We start from the raw sequence: 20,070 nt of genomic DNA on the forward strand, positions 1-20,070 counted from the left end.
TGCATGACAAGCACATATCATAACTTGCAGCATCCCTGTAATTATATTTCAAACTAAGGAGGGAGACACAAACCATACTAATCTTTATTATTTATTTATTTGAAATATTTCTATGCCACCTTTTTCCCCAAGGCAGTTCACATCACTAAAATAGTATTTAAAAGCTAAAACAGTAAGTACATAAATATTTAAAAAGAATTAAACAAGTACTATATTAAAATTAAAATGTAACTAAGATCCATATTAAAGCACATTTAAAACAATAGAGCACAACAGTCCATATAAAACCCCTCTCAGACCACTAGTCGTTAAGGAAAAACCTGCCTGAAGAGAAAGGTCTTTGCCTGCCTGTGGAAGGACAGCAAAGATGGGGCCAACCTAGCTTCCTGCGGGAGGGAGTTCCAGAGTCTGGGAGCAGCAACAGAGAAGGCCCTCTCCCGTCTCCCCACCAAACACACCTGTGAGGGTGTTGGAACTGAGAGAAAGGCCTCCCCTGATGATCTTAATGCCCGGGCATTTGTAGGTTAAAACCTTTGGTCTGACATTGCATCTAATCAGACCTCAGAGTTTGAAAGCTAGATCAGTGGTTCTTAACCTTTGTTACTCAGATGTTTTTGAACTGCAACTCTCAGAAACCCCAGCCAGCACAGTTGGTGGTGAAGGCTTCTGGGAGTTGCAGTCCAAAACTCCTGAGTAACCCAAGGTTAAGAACCAGTGAGCTAGATGGTAGTTGTTCCCAAAGAATATTTTCCTTTATTGTTATTTTGTAATGAAAATGTAGTTACGTTTTATATAAAATGTGCCCTACTGTTTTTCTAGCAACAGTTTAAGACATCAAATGGCTACATTAAAAATGGCTGAAATCCAGCAGTAAATCAAAAGTAGAGTAGGACCATTAGAACACATGGAAGAGTTTACTCGTTAAATCCCCAATAATTGAATGGTCTGACTGTAGTTATGACGTACTACTGGATTTCAGCCTCTAAATATTCATTAAACATTTCTTACTTCCCTAAGTTTGGAAGTAAAATTTCAATGGCTATTTTTTAAAAAGTAATCAAACTCTTGTTATCATACAGGAACGACCCAGCCAGGCACTTCCTTTTTTATTTTGGGATTTCAATTTTACTTTGCAAGAAAAAGGGCCAGGTTTTAAGTCCATCACTCAGATGAGTGACTTCCCTGTTAAATGTCTGTTTTTAAGTCTTTATCAAAAACACAATGTACACAGTTATCACATCTAGAAACAACATAAAAAGCTGCCTTAGACTGCGACAGATCATTGGATCATCTGGTGCAGGGTTGTCAGTTATGACTGGCAGAGGCTCTCCAGGCAGAATTCTTTCTGAGCCTACTAAGAGATCCCTGGTGATCTCCCATGCAAATATTACATGGGCTCAATCCTACTTAGGGCCTGTTCTCACTGCCAGAATAAACCAGCAAAACGATAGCATTATTTGGCTTTGTGCTTAAGTCACGTGGCTTGAATCCAAAACCTCTGTGGTGGTGTGTGCGTCCTCACCCTGCCACCACCAACACTACTGCCAACACCTTCATCTCCTGTAAGGTGTGTCCAACGGGGGGGGGAGCATGGAAAAGGAGGGGGAGGACAAGTGGGAAAGGCACAAGGTTTTTTTCCTGGCAAACCTGGTACATACACGCACACACAAATGCACATGCACACACAGAGAGGAGAGAGGCAGATTTAGAGTTACAGTGAGGGAGGCACAAGAGTGGTCTCTACCCCCCTCAGATGCAAGAAACCCAAACTTTCCATCTAGATAGCAAGCCAGTGGGGGAGGAGATGGAACCACCCTTCCCTTCGACCTCCCAATTCCTGGAGAAACTCTCTTTTTATATGTAGGATCACCCCAAACCAGTGAAACATGGGTCTCAGGCATGGATCTCCATGAATTTTATATGCAAGATTACTTCAAAACACAAAAGCATGGGTCCCATGGATGGGTCCCCATGGATTCATATGAATTTTATACGTAGAATTGTCACAAACCACAAAACATGGGTCTCAGACATGCCTTGGATTGCTAGTCTGTGGGAACAAATGGGATCTATGATTTGATGATATTTTGGTGAGGATCCCATATAAGAATCACATGAAATCATGAAAGGGGTGGAAATAAAAAGAACTGGAAAGAAAAAGAGGGGGTGGAAAGGGGAAGAAGGATAAGAGATAAGGGTGGTGGCAGGTAACTGAGGGGGACAGAAAATAGTAAGGATTTGGAGGGGGTGTGAAGGGAAGAGGTTGGTTGAGGGATGGGGAGGAAGATGGCAAGCTGAAAGAGGAGGGAAGGCAAGCTTAGGTTTGCTGACTGGTGGCTATAAAAAAACCCCATAGAAATTCAGAGCAGGAGCATTCACAGATGCAGAAGTGATTCATTGGAATCTGCCTCAAAATAAACAGACAGAGGAGCAGAAAAACCTGCTCTCCTGGCAAAGCAGTCCCCATGTGCACATGCCTCATGTGTACACTTAAATTTATGTTGTATTTTTCAGCAAAATTTGTATTTTATTTTCAGCAGAATTGAGCTGTTAGCTTCTGAAATCAGATAAGATCTGGTCTGTTCAGGATAGTATGATTTTATATTTTAAAGGGTTAAAAGGTCAGAGGATCAGTTGAAAGGATTTATCTTCATTGCTCAGAAACAGAAAGCATAAAGATTTTACACAAAGTAGCCAGTGGGATAATATTGAAAATTTGTGCCTTGGCAATATAAGAACTCAAAGAATTAAACTAAAAGGATTTTAGAAGCCCAAAGTGCTCTGTTTGCAAAGGAGGCTACCCAGTGTTGGCAAAATTTACCACTTTGATCTCATTCAGGGAGGGTAGTCCTACATTTCATCAGCCCTAAATGGATCAATCACTATCAATACAAAGAATCACATCAGAATTACCTGCAATTAGGAGACAAACCTGCACTATTTCAGGAATGCAGTTGCCAATGGCAACCATGCATCTACTCCTCATAGGCATCTACTAAATCCTAGCATAACATAAGACATCTGTCACCTCACCAATGTTTTCTGTACATTGCAGAAATCTCTTGCTCTGTAGCAAGGGGGAAATGCGTGAACCTTACTACTGCAAGATCTCTGGCTTGAAGAGTACAGTACAAAGGGTGTGTGTGTAGAGTTTCAGTTTAGGGCATGCAGTGAAAGTGTTCACAAGACGAAGTCTGACAGAAGAGAGAGGCCTGCTCCTAAACTCTTTTGGGACTCAAGGAAGGTGTGTGGCAGCTCCCTCTTACCACACTCTCTTGTGAAAGCACTAAGGGACAAAAACACCACACAAAATACAACATTTAGTAACTGTATTAGGGTTTTAAAACAACATTAAGTGCAAGAAAGGGGGGCTAATTTTTTGTCCATGGGGACTTACCCATTTCCTCTCTCACTATTCTTCTAACAAAAATTACTTCCCGTGCTTTTGATCACCTCTGGAATACAAGCTCTCAGTCCCTGTTTACAGTAACCCTGACAAATTGATTAATTACTTTTCTTCATTTTAAAAATCAGGTACTTCCATGCCAACTATTATTTTATTTTAAATAAGCACCACATCTAATGTGATCCTCAGGAGCAACAAGAGCTAATCTTGCTGTTTTGACCCTCTACAAAGACAACATAAAATAATGACCTTCCCTTTGTCCAGAGGACTCCGGGTAAGAAGGCCATGAACTATAGTTGCCTATCAAGGTTTTGTGAGCTCCACTACATCAGAAACAGCTGGTCCATGCAAAAACACACAAATTAGTCTTTTTAAAAGCCAACTAATTCCTTTTAGGTTGAAAAGTGATATGTAGCTCTTATTTTAATATTGAATTATTATTTACTTAGTCACATATGTATCCTGCCTTTATTCTAGTGAGCTCAAGAGAGGTATAGTTTTATCCCGCGGCAGGACTCCTCCTTTCTCATTAAAGAAAATCTTCCTCATGTTCCATACATGTTTCTATATGTTATATTCTATATAGAACATGACTCGATTCTGGAAAGGGAGGACAATTAATTGTTCAATTAAAATTTAGGCTGATCTGACCAGTCTCTGGTGCAGAATTCAGGATTTCCTGGTTACAAGCCCAGTTGATAAGCATGTACTAATTCCTTGTGCCCAGTCCATAGCTGAGGAATAAAAGTGGATACCTTGCATGCAGAAAGTCTCAGGTTCAATGACTTGTACTAAGGGCTAGAAAGATCAGGTAGCAGTGATCCGAAATTCAAGCACACAAACATTTTTATTTGGTTGATTGGTTGATTTCATTTGATTTGATTTTTATACCACCAATCTAGGAAACCAGCTACTCTGGGCAGTTTACAAGAGTACACCAGACAAATATAAAATAATAAACTACAAATAAATACTATAGATACCTATAGCTACTATGCGCAAAAAAGGCAATGGAAATTGACAATAAAGCATTCTAATTATTATTCTAACATTTTCTTCTTTTCTCCTCTCTCTCATTAACTAAGGAGGGCCTCCCCAAAGCTTCTCTAAAATGTTCTTAAAGTTTTGAAGGGAGGAGGACTACTTTATTTTCTGCAAGAGGTCATTCCAAAGGGAGGATGCCACTGCCAAGAAAGCCGTATTTCTTGTTATTGTCTTACAGGCTCCTCTTGGTGTCAACACCTGCAGGTGTGAGGCTTGAGAGAAGGGAGTAAAATGGGCAGCAGAGCTTGGAAGAAGGCATTCTGAGAGGTAGCAAGGTTCCAAACCATTTAGGGCTTTATATGTTAGTACCAGAACCTTGAACCTGGCACAGAAGTAGACCAGTAACCAGTCCAGATGAACCAGGATTGGGGTGATATGATCGAATTTCCTCACCCCAGCAATCAGCCTGGTCAACTCATTCTGGACCTCCTGAAGCTTCCACAACAGCTTCAAAGGACATCTCACATAGACTACACTACAGTAATCAATTTCTAACACTACTAGTGCGTAGACCAATGTTATTAGGGACCTGTCATCCAGATAGGTCCCCAAGTTGGGTAATTTGTTGAAGTTGAAAAAAACAATTCAGAAGAAACCACAGCAGAGACTTGTTGCTCCATGGTCAGTGCAGGTCCAAAACTAGGCCCAAACAGCACACCTGATCCTTAATAGGGATGGTGAATCCATCCAGTTTACCAAACAAGTAGACCATTCCCCAATAACAAGATATCTGTCTTGTCTGGATTCAGTTTCAACCTATTCACCCTCATCCAGTCCAGTACTGAGGCCAGGCAACATTCAGGGCACTGGATGGCATCTACTGCAGATATATGAAAGGAGAGATAGAGATGTATATCATCAGCCTATTGATGGCACAAGACTCCAAATCTCCTGATGGCCTCTCCCACCTGCCTTATATAAATGTTAAACAACATTTGGGAGACGATCAACCCCTACCAGTTTGAGACAGCCTCCCCAAGTTGCAATCCCTGAGAGCCACCACTGAGGAAGGACTGAAGCCAGCATAATGCCAAGGTATTGATCCTCAAAAAACAACAGTCTATTCAGGAGGATATCGTGATCGACAGTATCAAAGGGAGCTGAAAGATCAAGGAGAATCAAAAAGGTCACATTACCCAACCTGGCCTCTCTTAACAGATCATCAAGACTGGAACAGGAGTTGGTTTCTTACAGAAACACCTGCAGCTGGTCCCCCGATCAATGCGCCAATAAATTAAATATTTGCAACAGGCCTATTATTATTTAAATCCCTTCTCACTCAATTAGCCTTTTAAAGAATGGGCCTAATAACAGTCTCCTTTGAACAAAGTTAAAACCTCTTCTTGCAAGGAGGAGTTGAAGATGTGACTGGCCCATTCTACTGTTCTTACTTTGGTTGCTTTCTGCAACCAAGATGGGCACAAGACCTTTGAATCTGACCCATTACCGTATTTTACCATGTATAAGACCCCTCCAATGTCTAAAATGCCCCCCTAATTTTGACCCTTGATGGAGGTGGAGGAGCAGTTAATGAGCAACTGCTCCTCCACCTCCGTCTCCTACTGCTGCTGTCTCCGCTGCCCACCCGATTACCTCCTCCAGTGCGACTGCCGGGGCTCACCTCCAGCTCACATCGCTGCTTTGTCCCCTGCCCTAAGGAGATCATGGGAGGAGGTGATCTGGTGGTGGCAGCAGGAAGAGGCGCTGAAGCGCGAGAGAGTGTTTGTTTGCCTCCGCCTCTGCCTCCTCCACCAGAGGGGACAAGGCAGCGACGTGAGCTGAGCCCGTCAGTCCCAGTGGAGGTGGTGCTTGGGCGGATGGGGAAGGCAGCAGCAAGAGGCGCCCAAGTGCATGTGAATGCTCCTTCACCTCTGCCTCCTGCTGCTGCTGCTGCCTCAGGGCCACCAGAGGGGAAAAGCCATGAGCTCTGGAAGAGGCAATTGGGCAGCAGGAGCAGCAGCAAAAGACGCCTGAGCGCGCGCGCAACTGCTTCCTTCCGTGTATAAAACAACACTCAATTTTTCCTGTAATTATTTTAGGAAAAAGTGTCATTTTATACATGGAAAAATACGGTATATATAGGAGCTTGAATAGATATTGAACTAACTTCAAGAAAACTGGTAGCTCATTTAAATATCGCATCATATTTCAACACACCAGAATAGAAACTGGGAGTACATCACAGGCGAATGTACTCCTTCTTTCCCATCTTTCTTGTGTGCTGCTTCACTTCTTTTCCATGATTTGTGAAAAACACCATCTGCCATCTCATGCAAATAGTGCACATAACAAACTGCATTTACATCCAACCCCAGGTTGCAATCATCATTTGAAAGCAATATGTGAAATCTCTAATAAAATTTAACACACAAAGAATATCCTGCCTTGTGGGTTCAGTTAAGACTTGTAATAGTTTCACTCACAGGTCTTCCAGACAGTACAACTGTCATCCAAAAATAAAAAATAAATAAATAAATAAAACACCTGGTTTATCACTGATGGGAGTTTTATTTCCCCAACTTCCATATGATATAATGTCTTGCTCACTATTTTCATTAACAGAATCTGTGCTTTTGCAACTTATCTTGTCCCCTCCAGCAGGCATGGTTTGCTTTGCTTCAGTTTGTTCCAGATGGCCAGCTGATTTCCCCACTCTCTCTCACACACACCCTTTAATGTCTATTTTTAAGACTAAGATAGAAGGCTTTTCTACCCTCTCTTGCTATTCATCTGTGGTCAAGAGCCCATGTAGTCCATTCTCCCCATCTCTCAGTGCTTTTCTCCAGCCTTGCAGCTTGACTGCAACACCAGCAGAAAAAGTATGCTGGCTAGCATGAGGTTGAGATTCAATTGAAGAAGTGACTACTGCCACTAATGCCAGCTTTCTGGTCCTGCTTCTTCCCCTCAATGCTGCCCACCTGCCTTGCCCTTTGTCCTTTTCTTTTCTTTTGTTCTTCTCTGAGACAGTTAATAGTCTGGATACTAAACCTACAACCCTCACCCTTTCCCTAAGAAAATGGGACAAACTGGTGGAAATGGAGGTGGAACCTTCTGTTTATTCATTCCAATCATGTGGGAAAGAACAAACTGCACAGATATGACCAACCAACCCCCCCCCCCAGGCCCCACAATCCAATACAGTAACTGTTGCTGATGTGAGCAACGTGTCCTTCCCAAAGGATTTCATTACAGAAATCTTTTGGGTGGTTGGGATCACGTTGCGATGAAGTGGCTCACCAGCCGCAAAGATAACTTTTCAACTGAACCTGCAATAAATGAGAACTCGGCCTTCAGTAAGATGCATCATCATGTCGCCTGCACAAGGATCGCTTCCAGCCTCTTGAGATGCAGGCTCCACAGCCTGTGGCTCAAGAGTAAAAGTCAAAACTCATAAGATCCCAGTGTCGGATCTCACGAGTTTTGCTTACTGCCATGCTGGGTGACCGGAGCCGGAGCTCTGGCTCGCTCAGCGGCAACAGGCGGGCCAGACTGGAGAGACGACCGGCAGGCCACACTTTACCCAGGTCTGCTGCTGTAATACAATAAATCTCAAAGAGGTTAAAGCAGCACTTTCTGCATTAGCATTGCTGTGTGAATACACATTTAACATTTTTAAAAAGATATGGTACATCTGAAGAAGAAAAAAATTATGTTTGAAATGTGACTGTCATGGGCATATCCAGATAGGATAAGGACATATAAAACTCTCTGGTTTCTCCAGGTAAGACAGGCAGGAGATGAAGGACTAAAGACCCCAGATCTTTATTTGCAAACCATACCTGATACTTAAGGTATAGATAAACACTTGTTCTGTTTCCTTAAAGATAGTGTGGAAAAACAGGTCAGAGGATTTGTTATAAAATGAATTTTCTTTCCCTAAAATAGCTTGATATATCAACAACCTCCGATATGTAGATGATACCACTCTTGATGGCAGAAAGTGAGGAGGAATTAAAGAACCTCTTCATGAGGGTGAAAGAGGAGAGTGCAAAAAAGGTCTGAAGCTCAACATCAAAAAAACTAAGATCATGGCCACTCATCCCATCACCTCCTGGCAAATAGAAGGGGAAGAGATGGAGGCAGTGACAGATTTCACTTTCTTGGGCTCCATGATCACTGCAGATGGTGACAGCAGCCACGAAATTAAAAGATGCCTAATTCTGGGGAGGAAAGCAATGACAAACCTAGACAGCATCTTTAAAAGCAGAGACATCACCTTGCCAACAAAAGTCCGAATAGTCAAAGCTATGGTTTTTCCTGTACTGTAGTGATGTACGGAAGCGAGAGCTGGACCAAAAAGAAAGCTGACCGCCAAATAATTGATGCTTTTGAATTGTGGTGCTGGAGGAGGCTCTTGAGAGTCCCCTGGACTGCAAGGAAAACATCCTATCCATTCTGAAGGAAATCTACCCTGAGTGCTCACTGAAAGGACAGATCCTGAAGCTCAGGCTCCAATACTTTGGCCATCTCATGAGAAGAGAAGACTCCCTGGAAAACACTGTGATGTTGGGAAAGTGTGAAGGCAAGAGAAGGGGACGACAGAGGATGAGATGGTTGGACAGTGTCACCGAAGCTACCAGCATGAAATTGTCCCAACTCCGGGAGGCAGTGGGAGACAGGAGGGCCTGGCGTGCTCTGGTCCATGGGGTCACAAAGAGTCGGACACGACTTAACAACTAAACAACAACAAAATAGCTTTAGGAGAAACTGAAAAGTAACATCAATGTATTATTAGGAATACATTCAGACTTAACAACTAAACAACAACAACAAAATAGCTTTAGGAGAAACTGAAAAGTAACATCAATGTATTATTAGGGATACATTCAGAAAAGTATATTAAACTGCAGATATAAATTTATGTAAGATGGCTTAAACTTATAGAATTTAGGAACAACACCAACCAAGTTTCAAACCATCTCTCTGCAACAGGCACCACTGTTCACTGTCTATCAATGCCTTTCATAACTATCCATAATATATATACTAAATTCAACTATCTAATCTCAGACCAATCAATGTTATTTATAGCTCAGTGGTTTAAATATCTGACTGCAGAGTCAGAGGTTGGGATTTTGATTCCCCACTGTGCCTCTTTGACAGAAGCTGGACTCAAAGATTCATAGGGTCCTTTCCAGCTCTGCAGTTTTAAGGTTATTATTTCTAAGATTATATGAATAATAAAATAGCAACATATGAAACAGAATGTTTATCTAAAATGTATGTTCATATCATTCCCCTAAAATGCAATAAAACATATACTGTTGAAATATATTAATTAGGTAATAAGTCCTTCTTTTTAAAAAAACAAGATTCTCTGATTTTTTTTAAAAAAATGTTATTGCACTACGAACAAGTGAAAGTTAAGTATTTCTAGTATTTATTGATTTCAGTAGAAGTAATTTAAACTTTAGATTCATTCTATTAAAATCAGTGGAACACAGAAGACTTGGTTTGGATCATATCCCAGCATTCCATACCATATAACACAGTAAGATTGATGACCTTTCCTCCTAATCAGTGCATCAATGAAACATTCATGTTTTTCTTCTTTACATTTGTGCTACATTCTTACACGTTCACGGCCACACATATGAACAGAGAGTCCTCTGCAGACATTTTTCTTTTACAGACTACTATCTCCTGACTTCTATAATATTGATACAGACGTCATATCCCCTGTAAGGTGGTTCCCACTCATTACAGTAATCTAGCAGATATCTATGAATTCATTGCATGTATGGTTGAAAGATATATCCAATGAAGGGTCAGTAATCCTAGGGGCTGTAAGTGTTCTAGGTCCAATCTCAGCAGGACTATCCATTCACCAGCCTTGGCAGTCCAGAACACAATACATCACAAGCAGAGACCTGACGCAATGCACAAAGCCGTCTACAGAGCAAATTGCTGTTGATAACTCAATCAAGAGAACTAAGATACAGGTTATACAGGAACGAAGCTCTTGCCCCGTCTGTATATCCTGAGAGAAAATTCTTTTCCAAAACACTCAAATCCTAAGAAAGATAAAAACACATCCACAGAATCAGCCAAAGCAAAAGTCATACAGATTGGCAATCCGTTATCATCCCAAACAGGACGGATGCAATTGACAAATTACTGTACCATGTTAATGAATGATCACGTCCCTCTCTATCAATTTGTGCCATCAGCAGAATGCAAAAGGCCTACTTTCTTGGTACCCAGCATTGCCAACAAATCCTTCAACTGCACTCACTTGCTCTTTGGCTTGTCTAGTGGTTTTAAGAAGTGAGCTTCCCAATGAGTACCCACATCCTTTCTGCTCCACATGATCTACTTCTCAAATTCTAAGCATGTGGGTAGTTCTAGCATCCAAGTTTTTTCACACTTTTTGCTTTTCCTTTTTTGTTTGCTTGAAGGATTGTTTGGCACTAGGCAGTAATAAATAAATCACATGTGAATGCAAACATTTCTCGTGCCAATTTTTTTATTTTTTAAAAAAACCTTCTGTTATGTTCTCTTCACAGAAAACTTTCATTTGGCCAGTACAACTATCACCAACAACATGTTACTGCTGTTAATTAATGCCTGGAATCCTCTTGCTTAGCATAGTAAGTTGCAACCAGAGTAGACTCACTGAATCAACTGTCCCACAAGTACCACTGATCCAGCGGGCTTACTCTAGTTACAACGTACTAAACTAAGCAATACGATTTCAGCCAATATACTTAATTGATATGTACTAATTAGTTTGTAAATTTATCAATAACATGTGCAATGATTATTTAAATAAATATTTGTATATAAAAACAAATGTATCAAGACTAAGAAACTAGAATATTACACATAAATAAAATTGCTACAATTCACATACTATCTTATTTCAACTCTCAGTTGTTGATTGGTAGAAATTTCTGTTGTTATTCACATTTATTTGTTAGACCTTACATGTACCATTGGCCATTATCCAGAAAGTCATGCCTCCTAATTTTACATTCTGCTGAACAAGAGGCATTTCAAATTGAAGAAATGTGAACGCAGTTTGCAATACAATGCAAAGAAGAAAAATAACAGAAACTTAAATAGTTCTAAATGTCAGGACCACTATTTTTATACCAACTTTTGAAGGCTAGACAGAATAGAACAGCTCTAACCTTGTAGCAGCCTCTTTTAGCAATTACGGGCAAATACTAATCTAGGGAGATATTCACCTAATAGTGAGATCCAGGAAAACTAGAAGGTGGCAATTCCTAGTGTAGTCCCCCAAAAGCCACAAATTAGAGCCAGCAGTTTGGCACCACAGAGGGCAGGAGTAGGGAAGAGAAATTACTTAGCAATGACCAACAAAACGTCAGATTTATCCCTTAGTCACCTCGGTCTTATCGTCACTGTTCCACCATGAAGCAGTATCATTTCACTCCTCCATTAAAAGGTCCATCAAGGTCTTTTTCAGGGCTAGACTTGGCTTGAAAGCATTTTAAACTATGTACAGAGAAACACTTTTCTCAGTGAGGTAATTTCAAAACCTTTCTGGAAATTACAGTTATACTGCAAGTGAGCAGAAGAAACATGATGATCTATCTTCAAGCATATGACTTCACGAAGCTCAGTAATATCAGACAAAAAGGCGTTGTTTTGCATTGCAATGTTTTTAACAGCAGTTAAATAAAACAATCATCCATCTCTGAATACACATAGTAAATTGAAGCATCTTTTGCTTCCATCTTAGAAAAGTGGAATCTGCTGAAATAGTGACAAGATATTAAGAATCAGTTCTTACTCGTATTTCACTAAAAGTATTCTTATATAGTTGTATATATACTTCAGTCTATGTTATAATGGGGTTATATTGAAGCAAGTTTTAATATGTGAAAAAAGGAAAAGCAAAAACAGCAGTAATGTTTGAGAATTTGTATATTCTTCCAGATTGATACCTCCTCAAAGGGTAATGAATACATAAGATTGTGAAATGAACTGCAAACACTGGCCTTCCAAGCTCAACTTTCTATCTCTCAGCAAATCAGAATTCCATTCTAAATGCAGCTTTCTCCATTTTATAAATGTGAATAATGAAAATAAAGCTTTGTTGCTGATTGCGGCTAGTTCTTATCAAATAAGGAAACATATTTCAAAATGGGGAAACCACTGTTTTAAAAGCCAGCTTCCTCTTTAAATTACTCTGCTAGTTCTGTGTTCTTGTTAAAAATGAATACAGATCACATATCTGCAGTAACTCTTATGAACTTACCCCTTTGCACTTTTATGTAAGTATTCTACGGTACTGTACTTGAAAGTTTAAAAGGGACAAGAAAGAAATTTCAGCTGAATTAGTACACCAAATTATACAGAGGTATATTGGAGGTTTTTCTTATCCCATTTCTGTTCTTAGATAAAGCAATTTATTTATCTTAGAAATTATGATCATGTATTACATTTTACTGGGTGTACTTGCTAAAGTACATTATGTTTATATTAGAGTCCTATGCATACTAACAGAAAATAATGCCACTGAACACACTGTGGTTTACTTCCAAGTAAACTGACACAGAATTCTGTAGTCACTTTAAGTGACAAAACCCAGAATATTTTAATTCCATCAACTCCCTTTTAAACCTCTACTGCAAAGTTCAGATTGAACCACCCTAGATAAATCATTTTAGCCCATTCAGATACACAATACTTTTCTAACATATTTCATTGCCTGTTTCTTTGCAATGTTGTAAATTTTTGTTGCATGTTGTGATTTTTGTGTGAGACTTATCCCCTTCCTGTTGTATACAAACACAGAACCATTTAAATCGCTTAAAATTGATTTCACTTTTTAAAAGCCAAAACAAAAATCCACACCTACATGGACTCTTTGTGCATGAAAGAAATGTCTATTCCCTGACCCCCTGAGCAACACATATGGTATGCAGCATACTGCAGCAAACTCTATAAACATTCAATAAAAGAAAACCAACCTCCTACCTACCTTGTATAGCTCTGTCTATTCAATACTTCAGTCAGTCCAAGAGAATCTTTTAATGCAATAGTGGCCACATCTTTTTGATTACATCATGATAATGAATAAGTCTCCTGTGAAATAATTATCGCTGCTTATTTTCTCCCGCCTCTCTGAAAGCCGTATGCCTTATCTGGGGATTTTCCTCTGGATGATGAAGCAAAGACAGCCTGAACTCTGTTGGTGAACGACTGCAGCCCTTCCTTCCAGCAAAATCCCTCCCAGAACACTGTAACCAATCACACAGAAGTTCAGCAGCTCTACTGGTCTTAAACTGGTCAGAATACAGTGATTGACAAGGCAGCACTGCTTGGCTAACGTGCAAAAACAATGCATCCATGCCAATGAGAAAGGAATCTCCCTCTCCCTGGAAAATGGTGTTACAGAGAAGGTAAAATGACACTACCAGAAACAGAAACATAACAGAATGCCACCAGATGTTAAAACAACAATTCACTTGCAGCATGATTAAAAGCAGCTTTAAAAGAATATACAAACAAGAACCTACATGCAACACAAGAAATGCATTGTATTTTAAATTGAGAAAATGTTTCAGATGCAATTGCACTAAGTTTTTTTTTTCTCAGAAGCAGTCCTACTGGGATTTACAAGCTTACTTTGAAGTAAATGGCTTATAAGAATCAGGATACCTTGATACCAAGATTTGTTCATTTACTACTGTAATCTTCATGTTTTAAAAAAAGATTGCCAAAATGAATCAGATAACCTTCAACAACAAATCTGAACTTCCAATATTTCTGTAGCAATTTCATTCCTTTCTTAAACACACACATTTTCAGAAACATATGTGACTTTTAACTCATTTTTCTCCCTCAATTGTAAGCACATTTTACACATGTGCACAGACAAACATGGTGTACATGAGGTAGTAAAAAGTGTTGGACATCTACAACATGGGACGTTAGCTACTGAAGACACAATTCCTATGGCATAATATAGACTTTTCCCCCCTTCTATTCGTTTTCAGGAGTTAGCTGATATAAATGCTAACCCATTGAATGACTTTGAATTACAAGTACAGTGGACCCTCTACTTAAGGAATTAATCCGTATTGGAATGGTGGCTGCAAGTTGAAAAGTCTGTAAGTCGAATCTCCATTGACCTACAATGCACTGAAAACCAATTAATCCCATAACCAGTGGTTTTTATTCTATTTTTATTCCATTTTGGTTTTTTCTGGTCTGTAAGTTGATTCTCTGGCTGCAAGTCGAATCTAAATTTTGCAGCCAGAGAAGTCTGTAACTCGAAAAGTCTGTAAGTCGAGCCGTCTGTAAGTCGAGGGTCCACTGTACTGTAACTATAATATGCATTAAGACTGTAACCCAGCTCAATACTAACTAAAGCTACTGGCTTAACATCCTCCCTGCTACTAAGTACCACCATTCTAAATTGGACAGGATGCTAAGCAGTTCTTATAGACCCAGTTTCAAAAGACGTTATGGGCTCATGTCATGACATATGTACTTAAGAACCACCACCACATGCCAGTTAACAACCACACTGAAAATAACGTAAAGAATCAAAGTAACCCTAATGTTCCTGAGTAAAAACAAAACTCCACTAGATGGTAGTAATGATTAAGATCAACCAAAAGATCACAGAATTGTGCAAACTTCTGAGTTCTCTAGAACTCTTCATAAGGATGGGTGGTACAAACATTCAGAGATGGGGGAGAAATAGAAACTTCTGAAAATTAGACAAGCCAGGCACACACTTCTGGTCAGTCTGTACACCGCCGCCACCTTGTTGACTGCCAGTTTCCACTAGGATTAAGGGGTAATTCATGCTCTGAGCTAGTTTTTGTTCAGGGAAGAATTGGCTTCTAGATTATCTCCAGTCACCATAGGACAGGCTGTGGTGTTTCCTTGGCTTATCTTCAAGGGCGAACTAGTCAGATCATGACCTGACATACAAGACAGAAATCTACTAATTTTGTTTGTAGTTAGTCTTGTCCATCGTTTGGCAGGGGAGGCAAAACGAAAACCAAGAAGCAAGTGGACATAGCATTATGTACCAAGAATGTCAGAACTTGGGTTAGAGCCCTAAAATATTTGATTAACCATTAAAAATAAATCACAACAAGTATATTATATACGTAGACTTCTGAATTTTAAACTACAAATGATGCAGACTTCAAAAACATACAAATCAATAGCTTGATCTTTAATCTGAAAAAGAAAAGGAGAAGGGAAGTAAATTTCTTGGGGCAACAGAAGAGAAGATAAACTGAAAACAGCATGGTACAGTGGCACCTCGACTTACAAACGCCTCCACTTGCGAACATTTCGAGTTATGAATGACTCCGTTCACAAAATGTTGCTTCGAATTGCAAACAGAGCCTCGACTTACGAACAGTAAAAAAAGGAAAAAAAACTTTCATGCCCTTTTTTTGACCTAAGTTCATCTTAGGTCAAAAGAAGAAAAAAATAAAAAATAAAAAAATTCTCCCCCTAGTGGTAGAGTACAAATTGACCCAAAGAATTCCAGTGCCCACTTCCCATTGGAAAAAGAAAGATTTTCCTTCAAATGGGGGCAAAATCAAAGCACCTTATCTCTGCTCCACTGCATTGTGGGGTACAAAAAAGAAAGAAAAAAGCATGAGATAGTCCTGAAACCCTGAATGAAAATCATAGCTCCATGGCAAAAAAACAACAAATTTCTTGAAACTTTTTTTAATGTCCATAGGAAGGGGGAAATTGTGTACAGAAAGTGGCTGAAATTTGGGGAAACTATTAACTGTGCATGTGAGAATGTTGTACAATGCCTTCACTGTATGTCTATTTCTCTGTAGATTTTGTAGCCAAAGGTGACTCTTGGAAATTAAAGAAAAATGTTCTAACAAATCAATTTTTGACCTAGTGCAAAAGGGTAAAAAATATCAAAGATAACCTGGTTGAATCATTCATAGTTTTGTCAAATGCACTGAAACAGAAAAAGAGATCAAAGTATTGCTTACTATACAGCACTTTCTGGAATTTTTTGCTTCACTGCCAAACTAGAATCAATGAACAAGCAGTTTCAACAAGTCCTTCCTATACTATGATAACATGGTAAATACATACAGTATATTCAACAAGAAAATGGCCAAAAAAAGCAGCACCATTTTCTTTAGTTCATCTAAGTGTCAATACTGACATCTAAAAATTCTATAGGAAGCTAACATGATGCATTCTAAGAGGCATAAATCAATATATAGTTACAAAAATAGTTACAGAAAATTGAGTATTTAAAAAAAAAGACTCCTATATGTAGAGAAAGAGTAGAGAAGATGAAAGAAGAGGAATGGAAAGTGGCATAAGATCAATTCCAACAGAAAAGTTGGAATTGATTCTAGAAATGATATGACCAAAGATCCTTGTCCAAGACAGATGGAATCTTGATGCTGGCCAGATATACTCCCAAGATCACAGAAAGGCATTCTACATATAGGAGTCTTATAGGTCTCCTGGAAAATAACTGGTCTTGGACTAGTTCTTTCCAAGATGAGAGAATTTGACAATTTCATGACAGCTGTAGATCACCATTCCACAGACTGTCACACTGCATGTCAACAATGCAGAGTGTAGGGTGCTAATGTCTCACTGGATGAGGGCAAGCTCCCATCTTCTTTAAAGGAAGACATAATGAGACACTGCTGTTGGGCAGAAATGGCCTGGCAAATTTTAGATCTCGTTCCAGTTGAGCAAAATTTTACATTTGGTTCCAACCAATACTTCCCTTTTTTTCAGTATAAAAGTTACTAAATATATGGAAACAAAGCAACTTCAGCACAGCTTGATGGAATGTCCATCTTTGAACCCTTTCTATTGGCCTTGTGACCCAATGATGACACTGTTACAAGTTTAGAAGCCCTGAAGGATAACCTGCACTGAGGGGCTGGACTTCTCACCATGGTTCAGCACTGTAAAGAGTAATGTTTTTCTCTGTATATAACAACATCTTGTGAGGATTGCTACTTTTCTTTTTGATTAATTCCAGTCTTATCTTGAAACACTCCCTTATTATAATCCACAATATATGTTTATCCTCTCAAGATGTTGTCATATGGGATTTCCTGGGGCACTATCTAGCTATTAACTCCATAAGTACAACTAGCAATCCATCTAAGTTGCAAACCTAGGCATTTTTGCTGATAAGTAAAGCTCACTGAAACTGCGATGGAACTGAACTTCACACATGACTATTAGACACTGGCCAGAATCCTACTGGAGCAAAGATGGGAGTATCTAGTGACGTGCTATGGCTAACTGCACATAACTGATAAATTGCTGAAGTGTGTCTTGGTTGTGTGCCTGGTCACATAACCAACTGTGAAAGCATGGTGTGTCTAGCGCCTCATCAATTAGCTGCAGCAACTTCTGCAAACCTTAAATGAGCACCAACAGAACTCTGGCTTTTAAGTCCAGCCACAATCAGTTGTCATAACTGCAAATATCAAAAGCAAGAGAGATAGCCTATAAAAGTAAGAGTGTGCAGTTAGTTGGATCAATTCCCTGAGGAAATTGTTGGCCAAAACCCCAAATACAATCCAAATGTCCTACTGAGAAAAACCTAAATCACTATAATGCAAATCTTCAACTTCAGACATACCTTTTCAGGATGTGCCATTTAGAATTTTTAGACTCCACCTCCCAGAATTCTCCAAGAAATCCCCAGGCAGAATTCTGTGAATTCCAGCTCACAGATCCGCAGTTACAGACACCAGTATTTCACTCACCTGTCTTGAAGGCTCCATGTCTGCCTCAGGCCTACTTTCTATTGTCAGTGTACAAAAATGGAAGTTACCATGAAGCTTTCTGGGAGTTGCAGTCTCACTGCTCTTTATGTTCTATTTAAGGTGTCTCCCAAAGAACCACGATGCCCAGGAAGCACTGTAGCAAATTCCATTTTTTTTACATTAACAACAGGAAATGGACTCCAAAGCAGGCTTTTTTCCAGTTCAGCAAAATATAGTTGTCTGTAGGCACCTGTAGGTAGTGTATTAATGATGTGACATTTGGTTTTGTTTTGTTTTGTTCTTTTGATGCCAGCTCTCAGAGTTTTAATTCCTAGAATTCTGCCTGAGGAATTCTTGGAGAATTCTGGGAGCTGGCATCAAAAGAACAAAACAAAACAAAACAAAACCAAATGTCACATCATTAATACAGTACCTACACCAAAATATCAAGGTTAGAAATGGGCCCATCACTGGCTGAACAATGATATCTAGCTCTTAGCGATCTAGAAAACATGATCAACTCTTATGATCAACTGTCAGATAATTGCCCACCTTAGCAGAAGATACCAAGTTGTTTGTTTGTTGGCTGGTTTTTAGTAAAGGCTAATGGGTGTTCCTAACCTGATGTTAGGAAAGTGTGAAGGCAGGAGGAGAAGGGAACGACAGAGGATATCATCGAAGCTACGAACATGAATTTGACCCAACTCCAGGAGGCAGTGGAAGACAGGAGGGCCTGGCGTGCTCTGGTCCATGGGGTCACAAAGAGTCGGACACAACTAAACGACTAAACAACAATAACAATGGGTGTTCTGATTCAGTCTGAAGCAGCTTCATGTGAAGTAATGGTCATTATCTGTTTGCACATGGTTTCTGACCATTTTTTTAATGGAACAGTTCAGGGCTTGTTATTTGCTGAGGTAAAACTAATTTAAACTCCCAATTTTTCCTTCAGATGTTAGCAGGCTTTCCTTAGTGACTGGTAGCCTGATGGAGTTTTTTTAAATGGATGTTAAATGGATTTTTAATATAATACTTGTTTATTTCCTTTTTAAATATTTATATACTTATTGTTTTTGACTTTTAAATATTGTCTTTTAATTGCTGTAAGCCACCTTGGGCCCTTTTAAGGAAAAAGGTAAAAACGTTTTAAACAGACAGACAGATAGATAGATAATCTTGATAGGCACATCAGAAATCTCACCACCTCTATCCCACCTCAACTTCTAATAAACAATAAATGCACGTAATACATACTCTAAAAAAGTAGACAGAATAGGGCCCATATGACATGGCAATTTCACCTGATCCAGCTGGTTCCTCCTCAGCCGTGTAAACAAGCCCCTACTTAGCTTATCTCCAACACAGTCCAAAATGGGGCAAGGGTGTAAGAAACCTGCCCATCCCCATGGAGTGGCTGCCATTGGAAAATGGCTTTACTCATGTTTTACCATTTCTCTTCCAACACGTTGTATTCGCCCACTTCAGTATTCAAAACATCATAAATATTTAAGAATAACTCTTTCTCCTTGAGGCAATGCTATTTATGCAGAAAGCCTAGCTCTTACCAGATGATGCAGTGCAGGTCCTAGAATGCCATCTGGCTGCAATAATGGGCTCGATGAGGGCCAATAAACTGAAACTGAATCCAGATAAGATGGAGATCCTATTTTGGGAAGTTCACCTGACTGGTTAGAAAGATAACTCACCTGGCCTTGATAGGGTTACACTCCCCCTAAGAAACAGGTTCAAAGTTTGTACTCCTGGACCCAGCCCTCTTTGGAGGCACATGTATCTGCTATGATCAGGAGTGCTTTTTATCAGCTTCGGTTTATTGCCCTATTATGCTCCTACCAGGAGAGGAAAGACCTAGCAAAAATGGTTCATGCTTTGGGGATGTCC

At 39.6% G+C, this 20,070-nt stretch overlaps 1 protein-coding gene across 18 annotated transcripts in view; it reads right to left on the reverse strand.

The window, feature by feature from the left end:
- MBNL2 (muscleblind like splicing regulator 2) overlaps positions 1 to 20,070 on the reverse strand; it is a 118,085-nt gene that overhangs the window by 92,395 nt on the left and 5,620 nt on the right. For 3 of the 18 annotated variants that reach the window (XM_078390811.1, XM_078390809.1, XM_020783532.3), the window contains exon 1: positions 13,404 to 13,784. The exons of 11 other annotated variants lie outside the window; for them this stretch is intronic. The gene's annotated coding sequence lies outside the window, so the exon portion shown is untranslated. Of the gene's footprint in view, positions 1 to 13,403; positions 13,785 to 20,070 lie in introns of those variants that run through there. 4 more of the 18 variants (XM_072994704.2, XM_078390812.1, XM_078390808.1 and 1 more) reach the window with 2 other exon arrangements.

Source organism: Pogona vitticeps, chromosome 3, assembly GCF_051106095.1.
Source record: "Pogona vitticeps strain Pit_001003342236 chromosome 3, PviZW2.1, whole genome shotgun sequence".
NCBI classification, from domain to species: Eukaryota; Metazoa; Chordata; class Lepidosauria; order Squamata; family Agamidae; genus Pogona; species Pogona vitticeps.